General features: G+C 42.4%; 1 protein-coding gene across 8 annotated transcripts in view; it reads right to left on the bottom strand.

The window, feature by feature from the left end:
• The window catches only part of LIG4 (DNA ligase 4), an 82,326-nt gene that overhangs the window by 43,622 nt on the left and 16,459 nt on the right, over positions 1–22,245 (bottom strand). For 2 of the 8 annotated variants that reach the window (XR_013446844.1, XR_013446845.1), the window contains 3 exons: positions 11,950–12,076; positions 11,695–11,822; positions 8,074–8,551 (listed from right to left, as the gene is read on the bottom strand). The exons of 1 other annotated variant lie outside the window; for it this stretch is intronic. The gene's annotated coding sequence lies outside the window, so the exon portion shown is untranslated. 5 more of the 8 variants (XR_013446846.1, XR_013446848.1, XR_004915817.2 and 2 more) reach the window with 4 other exon arrangements.

Here is a 22,245-nt window from a genome sequence, read left to right as displayed (position 1 = left end):
GCATTCTCTACTTTCCAGTTTATAAATATTTCCAAGTACTTTAAGTGAGGTATTCTAATTTTATCCCCCTGTTGCGATTATTTTTAATTTTTCTTGTTTACTAAAAATGTCCTCAATCTAAAGCTAGCGGATTTACTCATCCTAAGCACTGAAAGTTGGACTTTGGCAAATCATTCCCAATGACCTTCATGTAGAACCAGAGGCTCTCACGATACTCTGGGCATATTTCCACCAGAGCAGTTGTGACACTCTGTTGTGATCATGTTCTACTCTCTCTCTCTTGCCTTCTTCAACCCCTTTGGCCTAAACCTCGGTCATCCAGGCCTGTGGCTGGAGCTGGTCCTTTGCTGGTGTTCTACCCATCCCTCAGCATATACTGGTCTGGCATACAGTCGGAACTCAGGAAATATTTTATTACTGAACAAATGGTAAATAAGAAAATTTATTTACTATTTATATTTTGGACAAAAAAAAATGGTATAACATCAAAACTAAACACTATAGCACTTCCCGAAAGTGAGGCAGCCCCGGGTGGATGTGTGGATTGCGGGAGTCCGTCCTGGCCACCCCCGCGGGTGCCTTCCTTCCAGGTGGGGCCACTGCCCGGCAGTCCTTCCACTCCTCCCCAAGCCAGTCTGTCCGTTTGTACAGAGAGACTTACTATGATAATAGTCCCCAAAGGATAATGGCTCAGCACAATGGCAGCTTATTTCTCAATCAGAAAAACAGTGTAGGATGGGTCATCCCCGTCACCAGGCAGCTTTCCTGCCTGTGTTCATTCAGGATCCGGGTTCCTTCCTTCTGTGGCTCCTCTAGGGAGGGGGAGGGAAGGGGGAGGGGAGGTGGAGTGTCTGCTTCTAGAAACCCCTGGTTCTGCAATACTACACACCACCTGTGCTCACATTCTATTGGAGAACTAGTGAACATGGCCACACCTCATGCCGAGGGGCAGGGAACTATAGACCCTCTCAGCTCCAGCACCCACCCATGGATGGACAACATGAACTGCCCCACTTTGCACGCCTACCACTGAGGAAGAATTAATCTAGAGGTTTCATTTCCAATAAGGTACAACAGCTCCCGAAGCTCACTGCTCTTCCTACCTAGTGGTGGTCTCATTTTTATCTGAAATCAGAACACAAGCCCGAAATGGAATTAGATCTATTACTAAACAGAAGGTGTGGTGGTGGGAATGTCAGAAAACCTTCCGAAATAATGCAGGACAAGCAGCTGACTTCCAGTTGTGTACCAAATCATCTTGGTTGAAATAGAAGATTCTCAAAACTGTGTCCGAAGCATTTGAAACATATCCCCACTGCAAGTGTGAGCCTAAGAGACTGAACATGCTAATAAAACCTAACATTATCCCCATCTAAATAACTCCCTGTGGTAGAATTGCTTTAATTTCCTACATGAATGACTAGTCTACCCACAATAGGATATTAAAGCTTAGAATATTAGCACAGACACTTCACAGACCAAAGAAAATGCATCTTTCATTACAGTGTGGCCCCAGTTCTAATGTGCATGTGATTCTCTGAGATTCGAGCATTGCAAGCCCCATGGCCCCCAGGGGGCGCTGTCGCCCAGCACCCCGAGCAAATACCCCAGGGTGGGCGATCTAAGCATCCTGGCCTATATCGCACAAAAGGTGACAGAATAATGGCCTCACGGTGAAATATTCAGCTTTGAAGCTAATAACAAACAGGAACACATTTCATTTGCTTTTGTGCATTTTTCACTTACTTTCACTTGTTGATATGAAAAACCTCAAATGTGATGATTTAATAGAAATGGGAAATTTCAAAACACTGAAGTTTCCACAATTTGAACTTAGTATCTGCATGTTATGAAACTCTGTGATTAAATGCCTTAAAAGGTCAGGCCCACTGTGAATTTGAATGGGCTTCAGAGCTTCCCCTGATTTTTCTAGGAATAGCTACAAGTTCTGAAGACAAAGCCAATAGTCGAAAGACAGGTATTTATCACACAACAGAACCTATGCAACATGTTCTCCTGGAGAAATTTTAGAATACTCTTAAATACTTACAAAATGTCCTGAACATCATAACTGAATCACAGTTTAAATATATTCATAAATAAAATGGGACCTAATTATGCAATGTTTTTGCTCCAAATATTCTGCAAAACGAACAATTTTGTCAGTATGTAAATAATATAGAAACTCATGCAGATATTGGAGGTTTCCCTTGCCTTATATCAGGGGTTAAAATATGTCTGTGCGTCAGAATTATATGGTGAATTTTTTTTAAAGATTTATTTATTTATGTTAGAGAGAGCGAGTGAGTGGGAGGAGGGGCAGAGGGAGAGAATCTCAAGCAGATTCCCCACTGAGTGCAGAGCCTGACACAGGGCTACATCTTACGACGCTGAGATCTCGACCTGAGGTGAAACCAAGAGCCCAACGCCCAACCAGCTGAGCCTCCCAAGCGCCCCTATACGGGGAATTTCTGAAACTGTAGAGCCGAGGTCCTATGTCCAGAGTTTCTCATTCAGTGTGGTGTTTGTGGAGCTTGAGAATTTGAATTTCATTTAACTAACACATCAGGCAATTGCGATGTAGCTGGGTCAGAGACTTGTGGATTACTGATAAGGGTTTTGAAAGATTCAGAACAGCACTCCTCAAACTTTCTCGGGCGTGCGAATCACCTGCTTCAAAGGATTGTTGCAAACACCACATAAGAACACGCAGGACTTTGTACATTGTAAGCCTTAGCCAACAGCAGATGGGATTGTCTTCACTAAAGGCTAATGAAGAGTTAGAAAAAAGGAAAAACGTTCAACGACTGGAATAAAATGGAAAGAAGACGAGGGCTAACAGGCAGGGAAAGAGGCGCTGATTCAAAGTCAGGTGGTGCTGTACGCCTTCGCGCTTTGGGGCGAGCCAGTCGTAATTGTGAAAGATAAATGACAAACAGCCTTCAAACAGCTCATCCTATTCCCCGTTTGCAAGTCTGAAAAAACAAGGGAAGCGAACATTTTCATTGTCTTGATCGCTGTTCAATTCCCAGGAGCCACACCGTGCTCAGTGTACAGTTGATGTGTAATAAATACTCGTTCCATCAGTGACGGGTTGATAAATATGATGCAGCATATGTACACAATGGAATATTACTCAGCCGTAAAAAGAGGTTAATCCTGCCATTTGGGACATTATACTAAGTGAAATGAGTTAGAGAAAGACAAATTCTGTATGATCTCATTCACACGTGGAATCTAAAACAAATCAAAAACCAAGCCCACAGATACAGAGAACGTCACAGTGATTGTTGTGTGTAAGAGCTGAGGGTGGGGGGCCGGGGGGGGCGGTCAAAAGGTACAGACTTCCAGTTATAAAATAAGTAGTCATGGGGATGTGATGTACAGCGTGGTGACTGTAATTAATAATAACGTACTGCCTATTTTGAAAGCTATTAAAAGAGTAAACCTTAAAAGTTCTTATCACAAGGAATAAAATTCTGCGACTCTGTGTGCTGACAGATGCTAACGAGACTTCCTGCCGTGGTCATTTTGCAATATATACAGATAACCGATCATTATGTTGTACATCTGAAACTAGTGTCATGTTTATGTCGATTATACCTCAATTTATAAGTAAATAAACAAATAAATAAATATTTGTTGAGGGACACATATTGTTTACTTTTAATCAACTCTTGTGAAAAAAATCTCTTTCTTTAAATTCTTTCTGTGAATTGTACGAAAGCCACTTCCTTTGTGTATTTTCTACAAATGGCAATATTGCTTGATCAATAGATTTATACCTCAATTTATACAATTTATATAAGCCATACAGAGTTCAGTTATCTTTCCTCCCTGAGTTCCTTTTTTACGTACAAATAAGAACTGATTATATCAGTCATCAATACACAGAAATGTAACAAGTGGCAAATCTACTCCTTATAGTTACTAAGTATAGAGTAACGGGCACTTCAGTTCGGCTTGGAGAAAGAGATAAAACATAAGATGCACTGGATACAGGTGTTAACCAGAAACGATATTTTATCACATGACATGGCAGAAATACAAGGTGAACTGTAACTTGCACTTCCCCGGGCTGTACCAATCATGAGACAACAGCAAAAACTGGTAAGGCAAATACTACTCCTTTGTGCCCAGAGACCTTCCCTGTGCAGAACAAACAATCTGAGGTGGCCAATGGATTCTTGATTTTGGGACCCTCTGTGGCTGCCAGTCTCTCTCAGCCACGGACAGCCTTCCTGGTGCCGCCTGGTGTTACTGGGGCTGCTGCCGCCCCCACCTTTCAGCCTGACTCCCCGACTAGCCTGTGACCTTGCTCCACGTCTCCCTGTCCTTATCGTCTGGTGAGGCCATTCCTCCTGTTAGTTAGTCAATCACCAAACATGTGTTGAGCTCTGTGCCAGTCACCGGGCCGGCTGCTGGGACAGTCCTGTGAGGAAGTGAGTCTGCGACCTGTTCCCACGGGAGCCGGAAAGCAGCAGAGAGAGCACGCTGTTCTCACTGCGACAGGGAGAGCTCTTCAGACGGGCTAGTGAGGTAGCCCGAATTATTCCCTCTCTACCGTCCCTTCCACAAAGAGTGGTGATGGGCCTGGGGCTGGGTGACTTCCCAGTGTGCTTGCCGGAAGCATCTCCCCAGAGCTGAAGACCAGCCTATACCCCAGGTTCATCCAACTCTCTCCTGCCTCCCTGGGGTGAGTTTACTGCCCGCCAGGAAACTGTCTGAGAGATTTAACTCTGGGGCCTGGCTATTATTTCTCAGGGGTCTCATCTCTTCTCATTGGGCACATCAAATACTCACAAAAAAAGAAAATGTAGAAGCTCTCCACTACAATATACGGTGCTCCCTAGGTATGAAGATGCAGCCATTTTTCTGTGTCACTTTTAAAGGACAGACATGTGACTTCCACAGAGAAAACTAACTTAAGGTGGGGTTTCTAATAACTCCCCACCTGGCAATTCTGACCTCACCCCCAGGTCTGAAATCCAGTAGCAGAAACACTCAAAAGTTTCAATACTCTTGTTTCCAAAGGGGGAAAAAAGCCCACAAAACATGTGGCAAACAGGAATAGTCATTCCTACTCCTTCTGGTATTTGGGGGAAAAAATCAATAAAATGAAGAAAGGTTGCTCCTTATGTCCAGTAGTCTACCCAGGAATGTATAATAACCCAATAAGCTACAAGGTGGGGTCTATGCAATAAACAAATGGCTATTTTAGACAGGCTACCAAGTCCCAGCTAAATGGTATTCTGTGGCCACACAGAGTAGTGGGTGAACCGCTGTGTGATGAGCGAATCTGAAATACTAAAGAGACCGGAATCAGTTTAGAGCACGCACAAGCTAGGCGCTGCCACGATGATAAAGCGGGTTCTGAACTGCAAGGTCTAAAACGGGCCATGTGTAGATATATATTTTTCAATGTCAGTGACTCGGGACAGCATCCAGCCGATAAGTGACCTAGAATCCAGATGGCATGATGTGAAATCAGAGTAAGTTTGGAAGAAAGGAAACAGAAATATTTAGTCTGTGCACAACAGTGAGAAAAATACGGCAAAAGACAAAACGAAACAAAAACTTGTTCTCAAACAAACAAACAAAAAAAACCCTGATCTAGAAGAGGAATCAGCTGGCCTGATGGTGGTAAGACCAGCTCATCTGCTGCTCAAATGAGCTAAAACCTCCAACCCCGCTGCCCTGTTTATCTCGGGCAAACCGCACCTGCCCACACAGGATTCTCAGTGTGGTGAAACGCGTGGGGATACTTTTAGACTGCTGCTGCTGTGTGCCCTGAGCCCGGGAAGAATGCTATGGAACAAGGCTAACATTTAATATTTTTGGTCACTTCCTACTGACGGGACCTTTACTTGTCCTTTCTTTCTTCTCCCCCCACAACTCTTTGAGGTTGGTGTCCCTATTCCCGGGTAAGAAAGTTGAGACGGTGAGAGGCGAAGCATCGTCCCCAAAGTAACAAGTAGGACTTCCCTACCAGGCATTCTGACTCCAGAACCCCAAATTGGAATCATTTCTTTGTACTTCTTTTTGAAAATCCTTCCCTGATCTCCAAGACTGGATTCGATGTCTCTCCCGTGGGCTCCTTCTCATCCTGAGTCACTCCATCCTCCTTCGATGTCATGGCCTGGCCCTGACATTTTGCTGAACCAAACTAGGAGCTCTGAGGCAAGCACGGTGCTGACTACTGTATTACCAGGCTATCCTAGAACAGGCCTTCATTTATATTTCCTGAATTACTGAAAGACAGACATTTAAACCAGTGAATATTGAAACAGCAAGGCCAGGAGGAACGCCGACCCTTGATCTTGGCTCAGGTCTTGATCTCAGCATTGGGTTCAAATCCCACCATTGGGCTCCACGCCCAGTGCGGAGCCCACTTAAAAAAACCAAAACCAAAAAACAAAACAACAAGGCCATAGAGGAAATTTCACTCCTGACCAGTGGGTGGCAACAGTGGACCAATATCAAAGGAATGACCCAGGCAACCTGACCAGGTTCTTTCCTGCGGGGTGTTCAGCTGAGCTACCAGTTTTGCCAGAGGAAGTCATCTTATTGCATTAATAAACAGTTACTGTTACTCTTCTCTAGATGCCTTCCAGATTTGCTGCATTTCTTCCCAGCACCATAAAATCAGAACGGGTTTAATTATTCCATTTATAATACCACTTCTGCTGGATCTATTTCTTCACTAGCCTACCCTGTAAAATATTTATGTTCAAAGAGCAGATAAAAGGTTTTATAGATTTTATTCCTATAATTAAGCTATAGCTTAAATATATATATGACACATTCCCCAATTTGAAAGTATACGTTCCTATTCTGGAATATTTGTGGTTTGAAGAAATTGTGCCTATACCAGCAACAAGATGTTAGAGGAGAAGACTGACCGAAACTAGCAACCATTGCTGTTGAATGAGGACAATCTTCCCTTTAGATTTAACCACCATCAAAACATTCCAGAGAAGGGGGTGCTCTGCAGTATAATTAAGAACGTTCCTCCCACAGGGTGGGGTGGGAGGGATGGGGTGACTGGGTGATGGACACTGGGGAGGGTATGTGTTCTGGTAAGCGCTGTGAATTGTGCAAGACTGTTGAATCTCGGATCTGTACCTCTGAAACAAATAATGCAATATATGTTAAGAAAGAAAAAAAGAAGAAGAAGAATGTAGCAGGAGGGGAAGAATGAAGGGGGGGAGATCGGAGGGGGAGAAGAACCATGAGAGACAATGGACTCTGAAAAACAAACTGAGGGTTCTAGAGGGGAGGGGGTTGGGAGGATGGGTTAGCCTGGTGATGGGTATTGAGGAGGGCACGTTCTGCATGGAGCACTGGGTGTTATGCACAAACAATGAATCATGGAACACTATATCTAAAACTAATGATGTAATGTATGGGGATTAACATAACAATAAAAAAATTTATTAAAAAAAATAAAAATAAAAAAAAAAAGAATGTTCCTCCCACATTTATTTGCATAAACTCCCATTCCTTCTAATAAAACTATTTAGACTGGTGCTTCTTAGTGTTTAGTGTTACAGAGTTATATGCAAATCACCCAGGGAGCTGGGAGCCTATTAACATGCAGCTTCTGATGCTGGGGTCGGGGCAGGTCCAGAAACCCTGCATTTCCAGCAAGCTCCCAGGGGAGGCTGGTGGTGCTGCCTCTGGACCCCCATTTCAGCAGGATCTGGAGTACAGTTATTTCCAGGACTTTAAAGACAAGAATGACCCGTGTCTGTGCTCATTAATAGGTACGCGATGGCCTCCGATCAAATCCTCAAGGCGTGAATATTTCTTAAGTATATTTTGACTTACCTTAATATACTTAGCTAAGTTATTATATTGAATATTTATGATAAATACAGTCATTTCCTGAAATTAATGTTGTAGCTGTTCCTCAATTTAAATCAAAGTACTATTTTAGTTCTCTCTGATTGCATGACAAACCCTCCCAGAACTTGGTGCCTTTAGACGGCAGTCACGTCACTCTATCTCGGGGTTTTGTGGGCCAAGAGTTCAGACAGGCGCTGCCTGGGGTCACCAGGGGTCTGCACTCACGTGTCTGTAGGGCTGAGCTCAGCTGGGTCTCTCTCCCGTTCCTGGGTCTCAGGGTCCCTCTGGATGGTCTCTTCAGTAGGGCAGCTGCACGTCTTCCAGACTGGTTCAGGATTCAGGATCAGGGTAGAAGCGGCCAGCCCTCGTAAGAAAGAGCCATGAAACTAGGGTGGCATCGCTTCTACCAAAGTCTCTCAGTCCAGACCATCAGAGGCCCGCCGGGGCTCGGAGGAAGGAGCAATAGCCCGTCCCTCGCCACAGGGAGAGTGTCGAGGAACTTGCAGCCATCAGGAGTCTCCCACAGTTAGTTAATATCGGCGAGCAGGGGCCCCTGGGCGGCTCAGTCAAGCGTCTGACTCTTGATTTCGGCTCAGGTCATGATCTCAGGGTCTCGGGAGCTAGCCGGCGTTGGGCTCCCTGCTCAGCAGGAGTCTGCTCGTCCCTCTCCCTCTGCTCCTTCCCCTGCTTGTGCGCGCTCTCTCTAAAATAAATAAATAAATAAATAAGCAAATAAATAAATAAATAAAATCTTAAAAACTATATCAGCAAGCAAATCAACACCATGGAATCAGGGCATGTCTGTGTATTTGTGTGAAGGGGTAGGCAGGACTGGAATACTTCTATTGACTTCTTTCTCCCGTAAAATTGGTCATATTTTCAACTAGGCTTTCTTTGCATCTCTCTTCCTTTCGCTTGGAAACCACTATAGAAACGTAAAGATGGATGGAAATTAAGATGGACACGCTAATGCTCTCACAAGCCTTGACTTTGAACACATTTTTCTCTTCCTCCTTCTTTACGCCTCCCCCTCCACTTCACCTGTTTTTCTGTAGAATCCTTTGTTCTAGGAACTCGGTCTCCATACTTACTAGCAAGACTCGGATGGTCAGCGGCACCAGTGACGGTCACGAGACCACCTTGAAGACGTGAGGACTGCGGCTGGCAGCACTCTCGAAACCGCCCAGGTCCTGCATTTTTCTATAAAATCCTCAGCCTCTTACCCCACAGCCTCCCTTGCTTGGCAAAGTCATAAAACCGTCCTTCCTGTTCCTCTTTATCCCCAAGTTCTATCTCCGTGTTGTAGTTTATCTCCGGAGCCCAGAGGTCAGTTTTCGACCACAACTGGACTATTGCATTCATGAGATGGAACACAGGTTTGCTGATATGTTTGTTAGTACTGAGAAATGTACACGATGTCTCTAGGTTTCAATTTTCTTATTATTAAATTAAGAGTAAGAACTTAAATGATTGCTAAGCCTCCTTAGAACCCTGTGATTCTAACATATTAATCTATTTTGTCACCTCGTATAATATACTTGCAGTATTAAGAATATTTAATAGTGGGATGCCTGGGTGGCTCAGTGGTTAAGCATCTGCCTTCGGCTCAGGTCCCAGGGTCCTGGGATTGAGTCCCACATCGGGCTCCCTGCTCGGCGGGAAGCCTGCTTCTCCCTCTCCCACTCGCCCTGCTTGTGTTCCCTCTCTCGCCCTGTCTCTCTGTGTCAAATAAATAAATAAAATCTTAAAAAAAAAGAATATTTAATAGTCAATGTTTCAGAAGCACACCAATCCAAACCAAAAACGCACATATAGATGTATATGTATATAATTATACATACATACATTTACCTATTTACACCCTAACTCTCTGCCTTATCTTTATTTCCAGTAAGTGCTTCCAGACCTTCTGCATAATTTATTGCTTATTTAAAGATTTACTACTTTAATTATAGACATCCTCTCTCTGAAAATTCTTTAGATGTTTAGGGAAATCTTACAGCTCATTCGAACCTATATAATTTATTTATATAATATAATTTAAAAGCTTAATCAAAACATTCCTCGGTCCAAGTTATTGTTGGCAATGTTAAATCTTCTGACCTTTTTATATTTCCTATAAAACATTCTCAACTAGCTATAATTTTCAAAGAGTTAGAGCTGAAAAAAAATCCATCCATCTATTACCTCTAGACAGCTCTAAAGATGAGAGATTGTGAATCTTGGGGTTGGCATTCAGACCTAGAAGAGGGAGGGAAAAGGTTTACTTTATCGTAAAAATGTCACGGAACTTTCTAGACATTTCTTTGAAAGTGCTGGTACATGTTGATTTTTCCAGGGAGTTAAAAAAATTTTTTTTGTAACACAGGCCTCCAAAAGAAGAGGACTCAGTCAGGAGACAAGTACATCCTCAGGTATGTTAGGGACAGGCGAGGAGAGATGCTGGATGAGAATAAAATACAAAGCGAGAGAGGACAGGCCAGCAGAAGGAAGGGAGAAAATAGCAGGGTCTGTAGATTTGGGACAAACCCTCATGGAAAGCAGGGACTTGCAGCTCCAGCCCAGATTTTCACACAGTACGTCTGCCCAGAGTAAATGTCCTAAATGTAAAATGGAAACCTACTTAAGATAGTTCTTAAATATACATGGTTTCACCCCCCCAGACGAACAGTACCTGTATGGGCTGAATTGTGTCCCACCCCCCAAATTCCTATTTTGAAGCCCTAACCCCCAGTACCTCAGGACGTGACTACATTTGAGACAGGACCTTTAAAAATGTGACTTAGATAAAATGAGGCTGTTTAGGCGGGCCCTAATTCAATCTGACTGATGTCCTTCTAGGAAGAGAAACTTGGGACACAGAGGACACCAGGGATGGGTGTGCTGAGGAAAGACCACATGAGGACACAGCAACCACCAGCCAAGGAGAGAAGCCCCAGGAGAAACCAAACCTGCCCACACCTTGACATTGGACTCCTAGCCTCTGGAACTGTGAGAAAATACATTTCTGTTGTTTAAGCCCCCAAATTTGTGGGATTTTGTGATGGCAGCCTGGAAAACCAATATAGTGCCTTCATGTAATGCAAAGATCATGGGTCTGAATCTCATTTTCACCATATACTAACAATGTTCTCTAAGGCATTCTTTTCATAAACATTTTTATTTTAAGATGGTTTTAGATTTACAGAAAATGTGCAAAGATAGTACAGAGGGTTCCTACAAACCCACAGTTTCCTGTACTGTTAATATCTCACATTAGTATAGCACACTTGTCATAATTAATGAGTCAGTATTGATGCATTAACTAAAGTTCATACTTTATTTGAATTTCCTTAGTTTTTTTAAAGATTTTTATTTATTTATTTGAGAGAGATAGAGCAAGAGAGCACACACAGGGGGTGCGGCAGAGGGAGAGGGACAAGCAGGCCCCCCGCCCAGCAGGGAGCCCGACACATGGGGCTCGATCCCAAGACCCCGGGATCATGACCTGAACCGAAGACAGATGCTTAACCACTGAGTCAGCCATGTGTCCCCTGAATTTCCTTAGTTTTTACCGAATATGCTTCTTCTGCTCCAGGGTCTCTCCAGGACACATTACATTTAGTCACCACGTCTCCTTAGGCTCTTCTGGCTGCGACAGTTTCTCAGATTTTTCCTTGGTTTTGATGACCTGGACAGCTTTGAGGACTGCCTGCCAGTCAGGTATTTTGTTGAACGTCCCTCTATTGAGATGTGCCTTCTATTTTTCTTCGGTTAGATTTGGGTCGTGGGATTTGGGGAGCAAGACCACAGAAGTGCTATTCTCATCACATCGTGTCCAGGGTACCTGCTATTAATACAGCTTACCAGTGATGATATTGATCTTCCTCGCCTGGAGAGGCGCTCTCTGCCGGGTTTCTCTACCATAACGTTACTCTTTTCCTCTGCTCACACAGTAAGGCAAGATGTCAACCACCCTGAATCTCCCTTTCTTCCTGTTGTAAAATATAAACAAAACTACTTCGAATTTACGAAGTGATGTTTTCATTCTACTGACAGACCTGGGCTGCATCTATTCTCAACAAGTCGGCCTTGAGCGGGACAGGGAAAGTCACTACTCACACATACGTCGTTCCCCAGTTCCAAAGCTAACATGCGTCCTCTAAAATTCTCTCCTCCAGCCCATTCTCCAAGAGCCTCCAGCCTCCAATTTCAGGTTCCATCCCCTTCAATATCTCTCTTCACTTTCCTAGTCAAAGAAATTTTGAGTCATGACACCAATCACTTAATACAGTCTTCAAGGGTACAAAGTCTACTACGCTCTCCCCAGTAAATCTTACGGCCATTTCTATTTAAAAGATTGGAAAATAGTAAGTAACAAATAATTTCCTATCATACCTGCTTTCTTATCTCACCTGTATAAAATGTAGCATCCCTTGGAGACGAACCATGAGAGACTATGGACTCGGAGAAACAAACTGAGGGTTCTAGAGGGGAGGGGGTTGGGGGGATGGGTTAGCCTGGTGATGGGTATTAAAGAGGGCACGTTCTGCATGGAGCACTGGGTGTTATACGCAAACGATGAATCATGGATCACTGCATCAGAAAATTAATTAATTAATTTAAAAAAATGTAGCATCCCTTGAACATAGGGTGATACCTAATACAGGTGGTTCTCTTGTTTTCCTTCATATTGCCTTTCACTGACACATCTGTGCAAGCCAGTTTCCGTTGATGCACCCAGGAGAGGAGAAGCTTTCAGAGACACCAAGAGCCTGGACGATGAAGCCAGAGCCGAGAAGGCTTTATTTTACAAGAGGTCTCTCAGGAGTGAGGGATCTGCGTGTGTGTTGGAGTGTGTCCTCAACACTCGGCCAGGCCTTGGCCATCCTGCCCGAGGCTTCACCTTCTGCTGGTTCAGAGCCTTGAGGTCAGCCACGGGGAGAGCTTGGGGCCTGTCCAGGTTGTTTCTGAGGACACGCCCCCCTGGGTATGGATTCTAGACTCCCTAGAATACGTGGGAGTTTTTCAAAGTCCCCTGTGGACATCCACTTTCCTTGCTATTTAGTGTTTTCCCCTCCTTTTAGGTTTTTGGTTAGCTTGCAGTTTGTCCCAATGTCATCCCAGCTCGAACAGGTGTAACATCAAACAGTTGCCCCTGATTGTTTCCCGTCAAGGCCCCCAGGGAAAAGCTTTTTACCTGGGCCCCCTCTGAGTCTAATAAAATTACAATCAGCCTTACAGCTGGGTTTTCCAGGGAGCTGCCAGAGAGGCCGAATCATGACAAGTCTCTGACAAAGGTTTTGCCCTGGACCCTCTGGTGGCCACTGGTTTCCACTGTAACTGTGGATGCTGGTTTTTAGGGTTGCCGTGGAATTAGGGAGAGGGTAATGGGAATAGGGCAAGTTAAGACACCACAGAGCTCACCAGTCTTAACAAAATCAAACTGTTTTTCTTAAATAAACGTCCCCTAGATTTTTTTTTTTTTTAAAGATTTTATTTATTTATTTGAGAGAGAATGAGAGAGAGCACATGAGAGGGGGGAGGGTCAGAGGGAGAAGCAGACTCCCTGCCGAGCAGGGAGCCCGATGCGGGACTCGATCCAGGGACTCCAGGATCATGACCTGAGCCGAAGGCAGTCGCTTAACCAACTGAGCCACCCAGGCGCCCGTCCCCTAGATTTTTGTAAGCCTGAGTGCAAATTAATTACCAGAGTGCTTTAAAAAAAAAGTTGGCTTTGACAAGTTTTGCCAGTTTTCTTATTGCTTTTATGGAGGAGAGGCTTCTGAAGCAAGTTACTCTGCCTTTCCCAGTGATATCACTTGATGTCATATCTAATTTTGTATTAATTTTTTAAAGAGGCACCTGGTTGGCTCATTCGGAAGGGCATGTGACTCTTGATCTTGGGGTAATGAGTTTGAGCCCCACGTTGGGTATAGAAATTGCTTGGATAAATAAATTTTAAAAAATTTTCTTATAGAAGAGCTGGAAAATTGTATAAGCTTGGGACGCCTGGGTGGCTCAGTCGGTTAAGTGTCTGCCTTCGGCTCAGGTCATGATCCCAGGGTCTTGGGATTGAGTCCCACATGGGGCTCCTTGCTCGGAGGGGAGTCTCCTTCTCCCTCTGCCTGCCACTCCCCCTGCTTGTGCTCTCTCTCTCTCTCTCTCTCTCTGACAAGTAAATACAATCTTTTAAAAAATTGTATAAGCTTTAAGCCTCCACAAAAATGAATCTGTCCCTGGTGCCAAGCAGCTGTTTTAAGTCCTTTACAGGTATTAATCTAATCTTCACCACAATCCCTTGAGGGAAGCCCGTTATCATCACGATTCTACCTAGAAGTGGAGTTCAGCTCAGAGCTAGCAGAGTGAGCAGCCCAGAGTCATCCTGCCAGCAATACTAGACTCAGAGTCCAGCATGAAACCACTGCACAAATACACCTTAAAATTGGTAGCAGGTGCTTCCTGTCCTCCACAATCCCCAGGCCCCCCTCCAATCACATACAAACCATCTCCTTTCTGTGGTTAGTTTTTGAATATGTTCTAGAGTTAACTTCAGTGCTTCCCTCTGCTGATTCCTTGTTAGCTTAGATATCTGTCTATCTATCGATCGATCTATCAATCTATCTATTTTTTGCCTTTGAAATTAGACATCATTGTCCCACAGGGAGTTTGTTTTTATTTTTCTAAATCTCTATTAAAAAGTATCAGTTTCATAAATTATTCATCAGCAATCCTATGAAATATTTATTTACCAACTTTTCAACACTGTAACTATTTCTTTTTTTGTTTTATTTATTTTTATTTTCTATTTATTTTACACTACTTGGATAAAAATATAAGTATAAAGGTAAAATAGTACAATAATATCTAATCAGCTAACCAGCAGGTGTTTGCTATGTATCTCTATGACTTATAACTGAAGCAGGAAAAATCCCCTGAAAATGTAGGTAAAATTTTGCATTTCCCTGAAAGCCCTACTAAAGACTGCTATAACTATAGTAAAACAGGGGGATCAAGTACCAATTTGTTTGGTTTGGGCTAAAAACACAGGAGGATTTCAGAGAGGGAGGGGTTAGAGGAAGGTGCAGGGCAGGTAAGGGTGGGAATGGACCATGAAAATAGGATGGACATGCAGAGGCAGAGAGGGGGCCAGGGGTGCTCCAAGATCTCTGTGAACACAGGCTACGCTATAAATAACAATAATGCATATATCTTTCCTGTCTTTTGTGTAGAAATCATTTATTAAAGACTGATGGGCAGTGGAAAGCTTGTTAACTAGAACAAAGGTTTCCTGTTGAGAAACGGAAGCACAGTGTGAGTGTTGACGAGCCCAGGGCATCTCCCGAGATCAGGAAGTAACGTCCTACGGTGTCTCAGGACCAGGCTGTGATGTTTTCTACTTGTTCTCTCTCTCCTTTTATTTGTGGTCCTTCATAGGCACAACATGTGAGCTGATGTTTTATTCACAGAGGAGTGCTAAACTGCACCCAGCCATTAAGCTCATCCTAAAATTTCTGGAGACAGACCTGAAGAAATCAAGAATCTTATGATTCACTTATAATGCATTTTTTAAAAGATTTTATTTATTTATTTATTTATTTATTTATTTATTTATTTATTGCCCGTGTGCAAGCCAGGGGTGGGGCAGAGGGGGAGAGAGAGAGAGAGAGAATCTCAAGCAGGCTCCACACTCAGCAGGGAGCCTGTTGTGGGGCTTGATCTCAGGACCCTGGACCATGACCTGGGCCGAGAGTCAGTCACCGAACCACCTGAGCCACCCAGGTGTCCATCATGTGTTTGATATACATCCCCAGCTTCCTAATTTATGGCTCCTGTCACCAACACAAAGGGCACCTGGTGAATTTCTACTTCTTATCTTTACTCTAATATATTGTGCTACAAAATCGATTCTTTGTCTAAAGAAAGCAGGAAAAAATGTGTCCGTGAGGCTCATTCTCACAGTCTGCCTTGGGTGGCCTGGGCCCAGCTGCTAGGCTTCCGATCCCGCCATCCCCGTGTGGAGTCAGCAACACCACCATGTCAGTCAGAGCTGGATTGGACCCACCAAGTTAGGATTCGAATCAAACATAACTCCTGTCTTCCCACTAAGTAAAAGCTTGTGAATTGAATGCAGGAATCATTAGAAAGGAATAAATGTCTGAAAAGTTAAATTAGCCAGGAGGGAAAAAAAATGAACATATCTTATGAATGCCAATAGGAGAAAAAAATAAGATCTCTGATTTCAGTGTTCAGTTTTCATTGAACACAGTGTTCAGTGTTTCATTTTTAAGTCCATACTAATTTCATTTCACTGGAATTTTCCCCTCAGTACAAAAGTACTGGAGAACTCAGAAAAACACAAAGAAAAAATAGGAGTCATAAGGACGGCACTTACATATATTTGGTGGTCCTATTTTGATACAAGATCTATAAGGTTATATTTTTTTCTATGCATTTAAAATATACTTTTTTAAAAATTGCATACTGTATATATATTTCATACATTGCATGCCATGAAATTTCCTCCCTCGTTAATTTAACAGTTGCCTACCATATCCTTATACGAAGCACTCTATTTACCTAACCTCCCAGATTGTTTCCAATTTTTTTCTGTTGCAAATAATAATATGATGAACATCCTTGCACATCCATCCAGCCATATATATGGGATTTCACTTTGAAGAGGGACGCTAACCGAGAACTGGATCATTCTCACTATGTTCAAAGAAAGGAATATGATTAAAATTATGCATATCATCTCCACCTTTCCCATCAGGTATTTGATGGTAACTGATAATTAGCAAGTGCTCCTACAGTGATCTCATTTACTCTAATTAACAGAATCAGATAAGGTTGAAATTTATTGTCCTATTCAGTGAATCGTGAGTCTGGCAGCTGTTATGACCGAGGCAAGCATTAACACCCGGGTGTTAACAGATTGTCTGAAAAAGTATTTTGCTGATTATCTCCTAATGAACTTATTCTTAGGAGACGATGTTGTAAGAAGTACAGGACCAAGTTTCTCCACTGAGAAAAGTTTAAACTGATATTGCATTGGGATTTCTGAAACAAAAGGGGAAGCTCCTTCAGTTAATAAATGTACATTACGGCCCAGGGTGCGCTGGAGAACAGGCATTCTGAGACATGCTGCAGAGGAGGAGACTGGTATCTTCTCCAAGTGTGTCCTCGGTTTGGTGGGGCAGAGAAAGGCAGCACTGACTGCGCGCTTTAAGTTTCCATCTCATCCTTAATCTGGAGCATCCATTTTGGATGAGCGAGATCTTATCTTTTAATCTATATTTACGATAAATGGACCAATATCCAAGTGTGGTCACTGTCATGGCAATAATAACAAGGAAAGAAAGTGGTAGGTCTCTTGTGGTTAGACAAGGTTTTCCTTTCTTTTTTTAAGTTTTAACTTAAATTTCAGTTTGTTGATATACAGTGTAATATTAGTTTTAGGTACACAGTATTGTGATGCATCACTTTCATACATCACCTGGTGCTCATCACAACAATTGCGCTCCTTAATCCCCATCTCCCGCCCACCTCCCCCCTGATAACCATCAGGTTGTTCTCTACAGTTGAGAGTCTGTTTCTTGATTTGTCTCTCTCTTTTTCCTTTGCTTGTTTGTTTCTTAAATTCCACATATGAGTAAAATTGTATGCCTGCCCAGTCCTTCCCCAGCAAACACACTCAGCATCTCCCTATCCCACCACCAGAGTTCTGACATCTATCTGTGAGCATCTGGGCTTTATCTTGATTTATTTTGTGCTTGTATTAGCAAGAGGCATCCTAAGGTCTCAGAAAAGCCTAAGAGAGGTGAGTTTTGGGGGCCTGGGACTGCTCAAAAATGTTTCTGTATCAATTAATGGTAACGGTTTCTTCACTTCACGTGGAGCTTAGAGAAGTTTTCATAGGAACACTCTACTTTTGTTTTTTTTTTTTTTTAAAGAATTTATTTATTCATTTGAGACAGAGAGAATGAGAGAGAGAGAGAGCACATGAGAGGGGGGAGGGTCAGAGGGAGAAGCAGGCTCCCTGCCGAGCAGGGAGCCCGATGTGGGACTCGATCCAGGGACTCCAGGATCATGACCTGAGCCGAAGGCAGTCGCTTAACCAACTGAGCCACCCAGGCGCCCCGGGAACACTCTACTTTTGGATATTGGGGGAAACCTGTATGAGTTCACTAGTCTCTATGTCCCTTAAAAAAATACAAATGTTAAAAGAATTTCCTCAGTGCCCTGCAGTTCTCTGAGATATAATCAGAAGGGGAAAAAAAGGGGGGGAAACTCTTAGAAAAGAAAACACATTTTTTTTTAGTAGGTTCCATGCGGAGTGTGGAGCCCATCGTGGGGCTTGAACTCACAACCCTGAGATCAAGACCTGAGCTGAGATCGAGGGTTGGACACTTAACAGACTGAGCCACCCAGGTGCCCTGAAAAGGCATTTCTATGCATATCAGAGTTTCATATTCTCATGGGCTGATATACCATCACTTAGTAATCAAACTTCTGTTAACATTTATTTCTTCCCCTTCATCATAGTAATTTTACAGTAACTATCCTTGTAAATATGTCTTTTGTATATATGTAACAACATCTGTAAGGTAAATCCCTGGAAACTGAATAACTTGGGCAGACCATAAATGCATTTTAAATTTTGGTAGGTACTGTCACTTGCCCCCATAGAGGATTAATATATAGAGGATATAAATAAATATTTGCATTAAAAAGCATAAGAATATGTTTTCTCACATTCTTATCAAAACAAGATATCAAAGTTTTGGTTTATAAATTTTATAGCAAAAAGAAAAATACATTTTAGTATGTCTTTGTTATGGATGAGCAATCTATCTTTTTACAAGTTTAATAGCTGTTTTCTTTCACCTATATTTTTGTGTTTTTGAACTTTTTATATAAAGTCATATTTGTTATTTCTTATGTAGATGATAGCCTTTCTTATAGAAGCTCTTCATATCATAAAGAAAAAAGTCATTTTTCTACTATTTCATCACAAATATTTTCCCTACTAGGCCCCCTCTTTGACTTATTTATGGTATTTACTGCAGAGTATTTTTATAAATTTTGTAAATTAAATTCAGCAATCTTTTCTTCTCTGGTTTCTATTTTGTTTTTGTTTTCAATACGTAAGACACCCTTCTCCTAAATTTGTATTATTTGTATGGCTTTATTTTCTTACTTTTATTTTATTTTTTTAATTTTTATTTTTTTAAATGTTTATTCATTTGAGAAAGAGAGAGAGAGAGTGAGCGTGAACAGAGGGAGGGTGCAGAGGGAAAGAATCTCAAGCAGTCTCCCTGCTGAGGGCACAGCCCTAACTCGGGGCTTGATCCCAGGACCCTGAGATCATGACCTGAGCCAAAATCAAGAAGCAGCACTTAACTGACTGAGTCATCCAGGTGCCCCTGGTTTTTACTTTTAAATATCTGGTTTGGTTTGTATGAAATATATTTGGTTTAAGCAGTGAGGGTTCCAAATTGACTATTTTTCTCTAGATGACTACATAGTTGTCTCCAAACTATTTATTAAATAATCCATGTTTTGGGGTGCCTGGGTGGCTTAGTCGGTTGAGCCTCCCACCCTTGATTTCAGCTCAGGTCATGATCTCAGGGTCCTGGAATTGAGCCCACATCTGGCTCCACACTGGGCAGGGAGTCTGCTGGGAATTCTGTCTCTCCCTTGGTCCTTCTGTCCCTTCCCCCCACCCCATACACTCTCTCTCTAAAATAAATAAATAAATCTTTTTAAAAAATGCATGCTTTCCCCCATTGACATGCAATGTCCCCTTTATTTTACACTGAAGTTCACACATGGTCTCCATCAGAATTCGACAAAGCTAAAACCCACAGTTCAGGTTTATGCCTTTTCAAGGCTAGCCACCCCAGATTTACCCCAGTAGGTCACCAACAAATACTTTTATTCAGATTGATGCTGAGTTAAAGATAACATTGTTATGTAAATCTGCAGGTTTAGACTCTGCTCTAACAGGAGAATGTCACATTAGGTGAGATTAAGACCTATTTTGAAATTTAAAAACATTTATTCAGTGGAAGTGTAAAACTGTATTTATGACATAATTTATACTTCATACCTACAGAAAAAAGCATATTGTATTATACCCAATGTCCTGGTTTCTTGAGGTTTTTGCAAACTGTTTTATTGCTTTCATTTTATCAGACAGTCTAAATTACACAGTGACTCATGGGTCAGAGAAAATCAGTTTATAAATATAATAATATAATATAATTTTTCCTATGAATTATTTTTGTTTCTTCATAATCATTAAAGTTGTATTATGGATTCTGGCTACCACTCTCCCTTGCTATATATAGTGTTGCAAGGTTGGAAGAAATTTACTCCAATTTAGCCAACAGACCCCAAAGCAAAACCTATAGTTTTCTTGATTTTAATGAGCCAATTTATATACAGTCATATCCCAGCCATCTAAAGTTGGCTTATGTCCCTGATGCCTATCTTTCTCATTATAAATGTTCCAACTTACCAAAAATCATTCAGTATCGCTCAGGTCTTTGAGGTTTGCCTGGGCTAGTGAAGGAGCAGGGTCACAGCATAGGTCTTCCGGAATGGTAATCAATAATAAATAGCATTTACGTAGGACTTTACATCTTCAAAGGGCTTTGCAAACACTAATTAACCTGCGTACTAACCCCTTTAAAAGAAATAAGCAGGAATGAGCATTCGTTTTATGAATGAAAAACTGACTCGCAATAAAGCTGTGATTATGGCTGGTCTGAAGGCATTACTCACAAATAATATAATGTCTTCTCCCATCACATTTCACATGATTCTGGAACAACTTTCGCCACTTCGACATGATGGAACCTTTCATCTGGTTAATTGCTGTGGGGGACTTTCCTGTTCACTGTGGGCTATGTAACAGCACCCTTGGCCCCACCATATGCCAGTTGCGCTTCCTCAGTCTTGACAATCAAATCGTCTCCAGATGCTGCCCAACCCCGGGGCTGGGGGCAGGAGGGTGTGTAAAAATCATCCTCAGTTGTGATCCACTATGTAGAAGAAAGGGCAAAGAATGACTGACTGCCTGTTGGAAGGTTTTCGCTTACAAGAACAGTTCTTTTCTCCAATTCACATTCTGTTATTACCATGTATCACAGAACCCCTGCACCTGTTATTTCCCTTCCTACCTTATGGACAAAATAATACCCTATATGATGCAGTGTTCCAAGTATTGTTCTAAGACACATCCATGCACACGGGCATGCACATGCGTGCACACACACACATACACTTAGTCCTCAAGACAACCTGATAAATTAGGTGCTGTTCTTACCCTGTTTTATACAAGAGGAAACGAAGGCACAGAAAAGTTGCATTGCTCTCCCAAGTACAGAAGTCTGAATTCAGACTCGGGCCCCTTGTGTCCAGAGTCTGTGCTCTCAACCGCTAAATTATACCTGCATGTTTTTTGTTGTTTTTTTTTTCCAGCAGAGACTCTTTAAGCAGTGAACACCGCTGATGTCCTAAGTGTCGGTATAAAGTCTCTTAAAAACAACAGTGATACTACGCATAAGGAAGGAAGAAAGTTTCAAAAAAAAAAAGAAAGTAGTGAAGCAACACTGTATTGTTGTACTCCAAATATATTTATGACCCTCCATAAACACAAGACACACTAGAGCATAAGAGATTCATGCAGCATTCTTCAGATCCTCAAAGAGCTACTCAAAAAATAACATCAGATAAATAGATGTTAAGGCAGAAAATTATAAGGAGCACAAAATTGGTAAGTTCCTGGGTGGTAGGGAGGAGATGCATATGACTAGGGAACTGGGGCAGATCACATGATAAAAATGGCATGTCAGCTCTTCAAAGATGAATAGGATCTAAAATTGGGGGATTGTCACAGCAGGTGCTCGAAGAGAGCATTTCTGAAGAGAAAACAGGATATTTGTGGAGGGAGAAAGGGCAAAGTGTAGTAAGTCAGTGTGGCTGGAATTGGCTAAGCAGAGAAAGACAAGATTGAAGTCAGGATTTAAATGTGTTATAATCAATTTGGATTTTTTTTTCTAGTAAGCCTTACAGAGCAAATGGAGGACGAGGAAGTATTTCTTTAATGCCTCCTTCTGCACTGAACACCGCTAGCACTTTGACATAAATTCCTTACTTAATTACCGAAGGTTTTCAGGAAGAGGAGAGCATGATGAGACGTGTACCAGTCTCTATTGCTGCATTTCCAACTGGAGGCTCAAATGGAAAAGGCTTTGCCTCCCTGCTCTCAGGGCGGTGGCAGCATCGGCTCCTCACAGCTGCAGGGCCCTTGACGGCTTACTTCCGTGAAAGTCAGCAAAGACAGAAAGAGGGACAAGAGATGGAAAGAGGGAGAGAGGGAAGAGGAAGAGGGACGCAGGGACGAAG

Source organism: Halichoerus grypus, chromosome 4 (genome assembly GCF_964656455.1).
Source record: "Halichoerus grypus chromosome 4, mHalGry1.hap1.1, whole genome shotgun sequence".
Lineage (NCBI taxonomy): Eukaryota > Metazoa > Chordata > Mammalia > Carnivora > Phocidae > Halichoerus > Halichoerus grypus.
The sequence above is the reverse complement of the archived record's forward strand: the minus strand, read 5'-3'. Positions and strand labels throughout refer to the sequence as shown.